Genomic DNA, 11,763 nt, shown 5'->3' with positions numbered 1-11,763 from the left:
AAAATCTCAGTAGCAATGGTTCCCATCAGATTATGCACTGAGAGTCAGGGAGCAGATCATATGAGGGGCTGCCACATGGATTGCCCTCATCTGTATTTGCTTTTGCTTCCCTTTCTGCTTATCCCCCTAGTCACCTCATGTTGTCCTCAGTTCTGATTACCTTTAGCAGCTTCTAGTGGGAGGTAAAGGCTAAATGAAAAGGCTTAGTTGTCAGATTTGAGCTAAATCCCATTCCCACCACCTACTAACTATGAGGTCTTGGGAAAGACATCTAGCCTCATTAAACTCTGGCCTCCTTAACTGAAAATAAGAATACCTGTTTCAAAGGATGATTGCAAGGATTGAGTGAGGTCTTGTCAAAGAAGCCACAGCAAGAGACTTGCCTATATATAAAACTCTAGTTTTGAAAATAATTAATATATTTGGCTTCTAGTGACAAATGAATTTATAACTATGAACTGAAACAGCAATAACTCAAGCTTGAGCTGTGTTAAAGTGGTGGTAAACTCCCAGTATAAGGGAACTTTTATTTCTTTTGTGGGACATAAATTATGCATTTGAAATAATGATTAACACAATATGTTCTAGTATCCCAGCTTTATTTCCAAATATGCATTTGCATATTCTAGCTCTGGGAGGAATTATGTGATGATTACTAAGTCTTGTATCAAGTGCATGTGGAAATTATACTATGACAATAAACCAGTCCAGCTTTATTTATGGGAACATGATCAGAACTTCCCCTCTCCCTAGAAAACAAAAAAAGCACATTGACTTTATTAAGTGCCAAAAATGGGTAATTGTGTCCTTATTTCTCCAGATTATGAACTTCTTTAGGTACAGCCCATAGTGTTTTATATTTTTATCTCCATTATTTAGCAGGTTTGCCTGTTAAATACATGTTTACTGAATGAAAAATGAAAAGCAAAGAAAGACTAAAAAAGGAAAATAGAAAAAAGTTTTCTTAGAACATCTTCACCTTCTTAAATACTTCCTCCATGATTTTTGTCATTTCACTCCAATCCAAAAATTGCAAGACAACTTGTCCATCCTATGCCCATTCTCAGTGTCCAGTTCTCAGTTAATGTTTATAATGGTATGTTGGTGTCCATGAACTAATAATTAAATTACTTTGTAGATAGTATTTCCCTGTAATATTTATTTACTTTAGAGGAAAACATAATGCCTTAACTCAAAGAGATTGTTAGTGTGAAGATTTCTAATTTAAATAGGATGTCAGGAACCTATTCCCTAAATGGGGATTCCTGCCGCCCACTGTCCTATCCCTTCTGCCTGACTGTGGTGAGCCATCTGCACCCAGTTAGAACCCTATTATCACACAGAGTAGTCATACCAGGAAGGAAGTAATTGAACAGAATAAACTCGGAAAAGCTATTAAGTTTTTCATAGCAAATTATTCATTCCCATTTAATTGAATCTTAGCCTTTCTTTCTCCTGCCTCTTTCAGACCATATATTTTTCCAACCTACAGTTGCTACTGGATTGATTGTCCTCTCCCTGTTAGCTTTACAAATTAGTCATACCCTGGATATGAAACGGTCTTTTTTTGAGAAAATATCTAGAATAAACAGTTCCTATAAATCAGTTGATGCTTTGGTCCAGGATTTTAAATAATTAATGAATTTTCCTGACTTACACAAAGCTAGGATGACTGAATCCTGGAAGAGATGGGTATCTTTTGAGAACTTTATCTCTGTAGTAGTTTTCCACTATATATTTGTGTGTGTGTATATATATATACACACACACATATATATGCACACACATACACACATATGTACATACACGTGTGTGTGTGTGTGTGTGTGTGTGTGTGTATGTGGCTTGGAAACTAAGCTTGATAAATAGTATGATACAGGCTGTTATAGTAACAGGTTGAGAAAATGTTTCCCACTCTAGAAAACATAATGCCCCTTCATTGAGATTCAGTTTTAATCACTTTCTGCTCAAATATTATTGTAGTGAGTTTCTTCTTTGAGTATTATAGTTTGTTTTTAATTATCCTAAATGTAGATTATCAGTAATTTCCAAAATTTGTCCATGTTTTCTAACTCCATCCTATCCAAACTTCAAATTTTTTTTTTGTCTTGCTGTATTTGAAGAACTCTAATGTTTTCTTAAAGGGTTTTTTTTCCCTTAAATAGTGTTTAGGAACAAGATGCTATTTAATTTATATAAAAGGAAATTAGTTTTTATTGTTAAGAAGTCAAAGGTAAGATGACTTTTAACTTACTCTATGAAAATAAGTATATCCTGAATCATTACGACTATTTTTGCAATGTTATCAATATCCTAAAATCATAGACTAACAGATTTTAAAGGAATGTTAAATATTTACTTTTCTGTCCTCATTATGACACAAAATTTGGTTTTTGCTTTCAAACAAAAGAATTGTTCCCTAGGAACATATTTATTACAGTAGTATAAATCCAAATTTACTACACAAATGATAGAAAGTAGAAATAGAATAAAAATGACAAAAGAATTGAAAGGAAGTAAAAAAAAATCTACTTCTCAAATACTCTATCTAGTTTAGATAGAAAGAGATCATTTCTGGTAATATAAGGTTATCCCAGAGGCAGAAAAGAATAGAAAATTATTAAAAACTATTTTCATGGGGCCAGGATAATTCTGATGCTAACACCAAAGCAAAAATAGCATAAAAATGAAACATATCTGTAAAATTTCAAATAAAATATTCGACCACTAAGTATTGCTTTATTTTAATGAAATTATGTATTTTGGCAAATAAGAGTTTACAGAAGAATGCAGGGATGGCTCAACTAAGTGGAATCTATTAATATTAACTATTATATTATGAAAAATACGAAAAAATGTGATTATTTGGTAAATGTCAAAAATCATTTGGTTAAGTTCATCATCATTTTCTAAAGGAAAAACCACAAATCCTCACTAAAGTTAGAAACTTTTTATAAATGAATAAGATGTGTTTATGTAAACCATATAAAAGATATTAAGCAATGAACAAATATTTTAAAAGTTATCATTATGTTTAAGGACAGAACAAGAAACCTATTACAGGGGGGAGGGAAGGGTTAGTGTTAGGGTTAGAGTTAGGGTTAGGGAGGGGGGCAAGTAGGGAGGAAGGAAGGACTGTATAGAGGGAAAAGAGGGGTGGGAGGGGTGGGGGGAAGGGAAAAAATAACAGAATGAATCAAACAACATTATTTTATGTAAATTTATTATTACACAAATGGTATGCCTTTACGCCATGTACAGAGAAACAACATGTATCCCATTTGTTTACAATAAAAAAAAATATATTATAAAAAAAAAAGAAATCTATTGCATTCCTAGTTCTTTTTTTTTTATTGTAAACAAATGGGATACATGTTGCTTCTCTGTTTGTACATGGCATAAAGGCATACCATTTGTGTAATCATAAATTTACATAGGATAATGTTGTTTGATTCATTCTGTTATTTTTTCCCTTCCCCCCACCCCTCCCACCCCTCTTTTCCCTCTATACATTCCTTCCTTCCTCCATTCTTGCCTCCCTCCCTAACCCTAACTCTAACCCTAACACTAACCCCTCCCACCCCCCATTATGTGTCATCATCCACTTATTAGCAATATCATTCGTCCTTTAGTTTTTTGAGATTGGCTTATCTCACTTAGCATGATATTCTCCAATTTCATCCATTTGCCTGCAAATGCCATAATTTTATCATTCTTTATGGCTGAGTAATATTCCATTGTACATATATATACCACAGTTTCTTTATCCATTACATTCCTAGTTCTTAACCTGGTTCATAGGTGTTAGAGAACACATCAAATCTTAAGAAAAAAAAATGGGGGAAAAAGTCAACAAATTCTCATTATTATATAGAATAATCAAAAAACTTATTAAATTAGTATATTTTAAGGTTATATTGATTGTTAACAAGATTATTAATTTTCCATATATCAATAAAACAATATTAAAATGTAATAAAAGTCAAATTTCTAATTGTAAGAGAAAAATAAAACCAAAAATTGCCTTGGTAAAAATTTAAGACATAGGCAAGAGCTTTTTAAAGAACAATGTAAAGTTTTGAATTCAGCAAAATAGCAGGCTATAAAATCAACACACATAAATCTAAAGCATTTTTATACACAAGGGATGAAACATCTGAAAGGGAAATGAGGAAAGCAACTCCATTTGCAATAGCCTCAAAAAAAAAATAAAATAAAATACTTGGGAATCAATCTAATGAAAGAGGTAAACGATCTCTACAATGAAAACTACAAAACATTGAAGAAAGAAATTGAGGAAGACCTTACAAGATGGAAAGACTTCCCATGTTCTTGGATAGGCAGAATTAATATTGTCAAAATGGCTGTACTACCAAAAGTGCTATACAGATTCACGGCAATTCCAATTAAAATCCCAATGACATACCTTACAGAAATAGAGCAAGCAACCATGAAATTCATCTGGAAGAATAAGAAACCCAGAATAGCTAAAGCAATCCTTAGCAGGAAGAGTGAAGCAGGGGGTATCGCAATACCAGAACTTCAACTATACTACAAAGCAATAGTAACAAAAACAGCATGGTATTGGCACCAAAATAGACAGGTAGATCAATGGTACAGAATAGAGGACATAGACACTAACCCAAATAAATACAATTTTCTCATACTAGACAAAGGTGCCAAAAATATGCAATGGAAAAAAGATAGCCTCTTCAACAAATGGTGCTGGGAAAACTAGAAATCCATATGCAACAGAATGAAACTAAACCCAAATCTCTCACCCTGCACAAAACTCAACTCAAAATGGATCATGAACCTCAGAATCAGACCAGAGACCCTGCATCTTATAGAAGAAAAAGTAGGTCCAAATCTTCAATATGTCAGCTTAGGATCAGACTTCCTTAACAGGACTCCCGTGGCACAAGAAATAAAAGCAAGAATCAATAACTGGGATAGATTGAAACTAAAAAGCTTTCTCTCAGCAAAGGAAACTATCAACAATGTGAAAAGAGAGCCTACAGAGTGGGAGAAAATTGTTGCTGCTCATAATTCAGATAGAGCACTAATTTCCAGAATCTATAAAGAACTCAAAAAACTCTACACCAAGAATACAAATAATCCAATCAACAAATGGGCTAAGGAAATGAACAGACACTTCACAGAAGAAGAACTACAAGCAATCAACCAACATATGAAAAAATGTTCAACCTCTCTTGTAATAAGAGAAATGCAAATCAAAACTACTCTAAGATTCCATCTCACCCCAATTAGAAAGGCGATTATCAAGAATATGAGCAACAATAGGTGTTGGCAAGGATGTGGGGAAAATGGTACACTCGTGCATTGCTGGTGGGGCTGCAATTTAGAGCAGCCACTCTGGAAAGCAGTGTGGAGATTCCTTAGAAAACTTGGAATGAACCCAGCTATCCCACTCCTTGGCCTATACCCAAAGGACTTAAAATCAGCATACTACAGAGATACAGCCACATCAATGTTCATAGCTGCTCAATTCACAAAAGCCAGATTGTGGAACCAACCTAGATGTCCTTCAATCGATGAATAGATAAAGAAACTGTGGTATATATATACAATGGAATATTAGTAAGCTATAAAGAATAATAAAGTTATGGCATTTGCAGGCAAATTGATGAAATTGGAGAATATCATGCTACATGAGATAAGCCAATCTCAAAAAACCAAAGGATGAATGATCTCACTAATAAGCAGATGATGACACATAATGGGAGGTGGGAGGGGTGCAAGAATGGAGGAAGGGGGGACTGTATAGAGGGAAAAGAAGGGTGGGAGGGGTGGGGGGGAGGAAAAAATAACAGAATGAATCAAACATCATTACCCTATGTAAATGTATGATTACACAAATGGTATGCCTTTACTCCATGTACAAACAGAAACAACATGTATCCCATTTGTTTACAATAAAAATAAATTTTAAAAACTTAATATGTAATCAAAAATATATACTGCTGATTCAATTTTTAAAGACATCAAAATGTTTCAGGTTGGTCTTATTTATTTAATTATAGTTATAAACTCCCAAAGGATTTTCTTAATGTAATTTGATGTGTTTTATTTAAGGTTTTCTGAAGAGAAAAATCTATGAATATTACAATGGATATTTTTAAAAGAATGCAAATATATTTAAAAGTGCAGTAAGTGTATACATTATTTAAATAGATCAAATTTCAGTGGAAAACAATGGAAAATGAAGAATGATGAAGAATGATATAACTGTGTAGTAGAGATTCACATATTTGATAATCTTGCCATTTTAAATCAGTGAATAAAAGATTGATTATTTAAAAAACTGTCTAACAAACATGTATGCTTTGAGGGAAAAAAACTTAGATAGCTTTTTCAGACTGTATACAAAACCAGAGAAATGAAAAGATGTACCCCATTTGTATACAATGAATCAAAATGCAGTGTGTAAAAATAAAAAAAATTAAAAATTAGTAAAACCCAGATAAAATAATGAGTAAATATAAAATATAAGAAGATTAAAAATAGTAACTTAGGAGTAGGAATTCTAAGATAAAACAATTACCCAGTTTGGAAATGTCTAACAGTTTTGACTATATCTTACAAGATTTTTTGAATGAAATGAAGTCAATGAATTTTTTTTCATATATTTGTTGATTGATTGTATTTCTTCTTTTGTGAAGTGTGCTCAGTTTCTTAGTCCATTTATTGATTAGGTCATTTTTTTGGTGTTAAGTTTTTTAATTTAATTTTTTTATTTGTTTGAATTTGTTTTTATACTACAGTAGAATGTACTTATACATTTTGATCGATCATACATAAATGGAGTGTAATCTCTCAATTTTCTGATTATACATATTATAAGATCACATCAGTCATGCAGTCATATATGTACATGAGGTAATAATGTCTATTTCACTCTACTATCATTCCTACCCCCATACCCCTTCCCCTACTTCACTACCCTCTACCTAATCTAACGTAACTCTATTCTTCCCTACCCCACCCCTTATTGTGAATTAGCATCCACATATCAGAGAAAATATTCAGCTTTTGATTTTTTCGTTTTTGCTTATTTCACTTAGCATGATATTTTCTAGTTCCATCCATTTACCTGCAAGTGCCAGAATTTCCAGAATTTCATTCTTCTTTAAAGCTGAGTAATATTCCATCATATATATATGTGTGTGTGTATATACATATATATCTGTATATATGTATATATACACACCACATTTTCTTTATCCATTCATCTGTTGAATGGCATCTAGGCTGGTTCCATAGTTTAGCAATGGTGAATTGAGCTGCTATAAACATTGATGTGGCTGTATCACTGTAGTATGTTGATTTTAAGTCCTTTGGGTATAAACTGAGGAATTGGATAACTGGGTCAAATGGTGATTCCATTTCATGTTTTCTGAGGAATTTCCATACTCATTTCCATAATGATTGCACCATTTTGCATTCTCAGCAATGTATGAATGTACCTTTTCCCCCACATCCTCAACAATGTTTATTGTTGCTTGTATTCTTGGTAATTTCCATTCTGATCAGAGTGAGAGGAAATCTTAGTTTTGATTTGCATTTCTCTAATTGTTAGAGATGTTGAAAATTTTTTTATATATTTGTTGATCAATTGTATATCTTCTTCTGTGAAGTGTGCATTCAGTTCCTTAGTCTATTTATTGATTAGGTTATTTGTTTTTTTTGTGTTAAGTTTTTTGAGTCTTTATATATCCTAGAGATTAATGCTTTATCTGAGGTGAATGTGGTAAAGATTTTCTCCCTATCTGTAGGCTTGCTCTTCACATTATTGATTTTTTTCTTCAATGGTGTTAAGTTTTTTGAGTTCTTTATATCTGGAAATAAGAGTTCAACTGAGGTGCAGGTGGTATAATTTTCTCCCATTCAGTAGGCTCTCTCTTCATGTTCTTGATCGTTTCCTTTGCTGTGAAGAAACATTTTAGCTTGATTCCATCCCATTTATTGATTCTTGATTTTACGTCTTGCACTTTAGAAGTCTTGTTAAGGAACTCAGTTCCTAAACTGACATGATGGAAATTTGAACCTACATTTTCTACCATTAGAGAAGTGCAAATTAAAACTACACTAAGATTTCATCTCATTCCAGTCAGATGGCAATTATCAAGAATACAAACAACAATAAATGTTAGCAAGAATGTGGAGGGAAAGGTACCTCATACATTACTGGTGGGATTGCCAATTGGTGTAACCACTCTGGAAAGCAATATGGAGATTCCTCAGAAAACTTGGAACGGAACCACCATTTGACCCAGTTATTCCACTCCTTGATTTATACCCAGAGGACTTAAAATCAGCATACTATAGTGACATGGCCATATCAATGCTTGCTCAATTTACAATAACTAAACTTCAGAATCAAACTGTGTGCCCTTCAACAGATGAATGGCTAAAGAAAATTGGTATATATATGTATATATATATATATATATATATATATATATATATATACACACACACACACACAGTCATAAAGAATGAAATTATGGCATTTGCCAGTAAATGGATGGAGCTGGAGAATATCATGCTAAGTGAAATAATCCAATCCCAAAGAACCTAAGGCTGAATCTTTTCTCTGATATGTGGATGCTAATCCACAATGGGGGAGGGGGTGTGAACTAGGGAAGAATAGACTTACTTTGGATTAGATAGAGGAGAGTGAAGGGAAGGAAGGGGACCTGGGAGTAGGAATGATAGTAGAATGAATTGAATATTATTACCCTATGTGCATATATGATTACACAACTGGTGTGATTCTACATCATGTACAACCAGAAGATAGAGAAGTTGTACTCCATTTATGTATAATGAGTCAAAATGTATTCTACTATCATGTATCACTAACTAGAATCTACTAAAAATTTTAAGTAAAGAAATAACTTAAAAAGCCAATGAACTCAAAGAATATACTTCACAACACACTCACACATACACATGGTGTCAGGCAGCAGGAATTCATCCTGAGAAATGCATTACCAGGTGATTTTGTCACTGTGTGAACATGATAGAGTGCACTTATGGAAACCTAGCTGGAACAGGTTAGTCACTAGACATGGCTATAATGGAATCAAGGGACACAGTAAACACAAGCTCTGTGACACTGCTGCATAGCACAACCTGCTGCAAAGCTTGCTTTTTAAAAAATCAGTATAAGGAATACACCAAGGCTTTATTCTTTTTTTTTTTTTTTTCTTTCTCTGAAAATTTTAATTTGTTCTGACAATGAAGCTAACACAGCATAAGGATTTAAGCCTTCAGGCAAGGCAGGACATTATGGCCCTTGGAAGAAGCACCAAGACAGCTGGCAGGTGTTAAGATGGATATTTCCTTAGGAAAGGAAAGAGCTGCACAGATGAATTATAGGAAGGTTTAGGTGTCAAGGTCCAAGAGATAAGTAGGATAAGGATGGACTGCCCCAGCTTTATTTACTTGGTGCTTAAAAAGACAGACCCTTCCCTTCAGTTATTAGGGAGAGGCTTCCGAGCAAGGGAAGCAAACTGCTAATGACTTGCCCTTTCATAGACCAATAGGATCTGGGAGCAGAGGAAAAGAATACAATCCAACTGGCAAAAGAGCAAGTGATGAGAAGAGGAGGTGACAGTTCCCTGGGTAGAGGAGTCAAACCCTGGACTTAGACTTCAGCCTCAAGGATAAAGCATCTCTTCCTTTTGAGAAGGTTGCCTGAGTTTGGCAGGACAGGATATGTCAGCTTTCTGACCTTTCCCAAACCCTGGTACCTGGGATTCCCTTGTTTCCAAAGCAGTTCAGAAATCTCTCCTGGATGCCCTTCCAGTCAGTCCCCAGCCTGCTCTGCTGGCAGAAGGTCTTTTCTACCCAGTCCGCACTCAGGAGAGTGGGAATGTACCAGTCCTCAAGAAGGGCCCCTGGGTCTTGCATGCCCTAGGCTGGATAACACGCATAGTCTGCAGAGGTTCAGAATTCCCAGTCATCCACCTCCAGCTCTTCCAGGTTTGTCACCAGGCCAAAGATTCCACTGTGATCTTGAGACTGACTGTCCTCAAAATTGGTGATGGGGGTGATAGGACAAAGTAATTCAGGCAAAACCTCTGAGGCATGTCACTTGTTTTGCTTGAAGAAGGAGTGGCTCTTGGCACTTGGCATTTCATCTGGGTTGTGCTGAAAGCCCTGCTCCTTGAAATGATGAAAGTGGAGGAAGAAGCTTCGACGATAGGGATGGGAAGGTGAGCACCGCTGGAGGGGCAGGGTGCTGGTGGTCAGGCTCTCACTCAGGCCAGGGGTGGCCAAAGAGCATGAAGGGCTCATGGTCCCTCAGCAGGGATGGTGCTGGTATCCAACAGACAGGGTACTGTGCCATTCAACTTCTCCAGCAGCATCTGAGAGGCAGGCATATCCTTAAAGGGGACATGGCCATTGGCTAGTTCAGAGGCAGTGATTCCCACACCATATAAGTCAGACTTGTCATCATAACCCTGAAGATTCTGCTGAAGGACTTCCGGGCTGAGCCACGAGGACCTTGATACTGTATTTGGGAAAATCATGGTCCACATGCTGCCGCTGCCCACGGCTGATCATGCTGAGGTTGCTGCGTAAACCAGTCAAGTAGACCTTCCCATCCACAGAGATCAGAATATGGCTGGCCTTAACACTCCTGTGCACGTAGTCCATATGGTGGACGCAGTCCAGGGCCTTTAGCACCCCCTGCAGGATATGAGCGATCGCCAGTTCATTCATGCCATCCATGAAGTGTGTGCCAATGAGATCCTTTGCAGAATCATACACCATGAATGATGTGACAACCCACAGCTCATTTTCTGCAATAAAGTTTACTTGATATGGCATGATATTGGGATGGTTGAAGTTTAGGGACATGAAGTTTCTCCTGGAAAAATGTCACCATCTCATTGGAACAAGGGTCTAGGTTAATCCTTTGTATGGTCACATATTCTGTTGGTTTGTATTTTGCTAGATTCACTGTCATCAGGTCTTCAGATCTTTCACCTATAATGGTAAGCAGCTCATAACATCCTCCTCTGGCAGGAAGCTACTCATGAGGTGGAGCCGAGACCAAGTCGGGACTGTGCTCTAACTCCAGAACTAGGCTTAAGTTTTTGAAATTGAAGTAGGTCTCCATATTAAGAACTCATGTCTTTTCTTGTAAGTATACCAGAGAGAATTAGGTGGTGGGTCTTGGAAACGTTCATTGTCAAGGGCTTAAGAGATTTACTATTTGGAGCCCAAAGAAGCAAACTCAGAGTCAATAGCATCCTTCTCTAAACAAGAGATCATGGTAGCTTCCTGCCAGAGGGAGGATGTTATGAGCTGCTTTATTCTTATAAGGAGGAGTACAGGCTAAAATAACAATAGAGTAGAATATAGTAAATACCTAACCTGTAACAGTTATTTATCATCATTATCAGGTATTACATACTGTATGTAATTGTAGATGCTATACTTTTACGTGACTGGCAGTACAGGCTTATGTCAACATCACTACAAACTTGGGAGTAATGTGTTGCATTTGGCATTATTACAGGTACCATATCACTAGGCAATAGAAATATTTTAGCCCCATTAGAATCTTATGGAATAACCATTATATATATAGTCCATTGTTGATTAAAACATCATTATGTAGAGCATGACTGTATATGAAAAGGAAACAATCTAGTAGAAAAATAGATAAAAATTATAAATAATTTATAAAAATGTCTCATTAAGCTTATAAAATATTGTCAAGAT

At 35.5% G+C, this 11,763-nt stretch overlaps 1 pseudogene across 1 annotated transcript; it reads right to left on the bottom strand.

The window, feature by feature from the left end:
• Window positions 1–9,975: 9,975 nt before the first annotated feature.
• Window positions 9,976–11,073, bottom strand: LOC306671006 (STE20-related kinase adapter protein alpha-like; annotated as a pseudogene). Its single transcript has one exon. The product of its transcript is annotated as an STE20-related kinase adapter protein alpha-like (transcript).
• Window positions 11,074–11,763: the final 690 nt, after the last annotated feature.

This window comes from Sciurus vulgaris, assembly GCF_902686455.1.
Source record: "Sciurus vulgaris genome assembly, chromosome: 1".
NCBI lineage: Eukaryota > Metazoa > Chordata > Mammalia > Rodentia > Sciuridae > Sciurus > Sciurus vulgaris.
The sequence above is the reverse complement of the archived record's forward strand: the minus strand, read 5'-3'. Positions and strand labels throughout refer to the sequence as shown.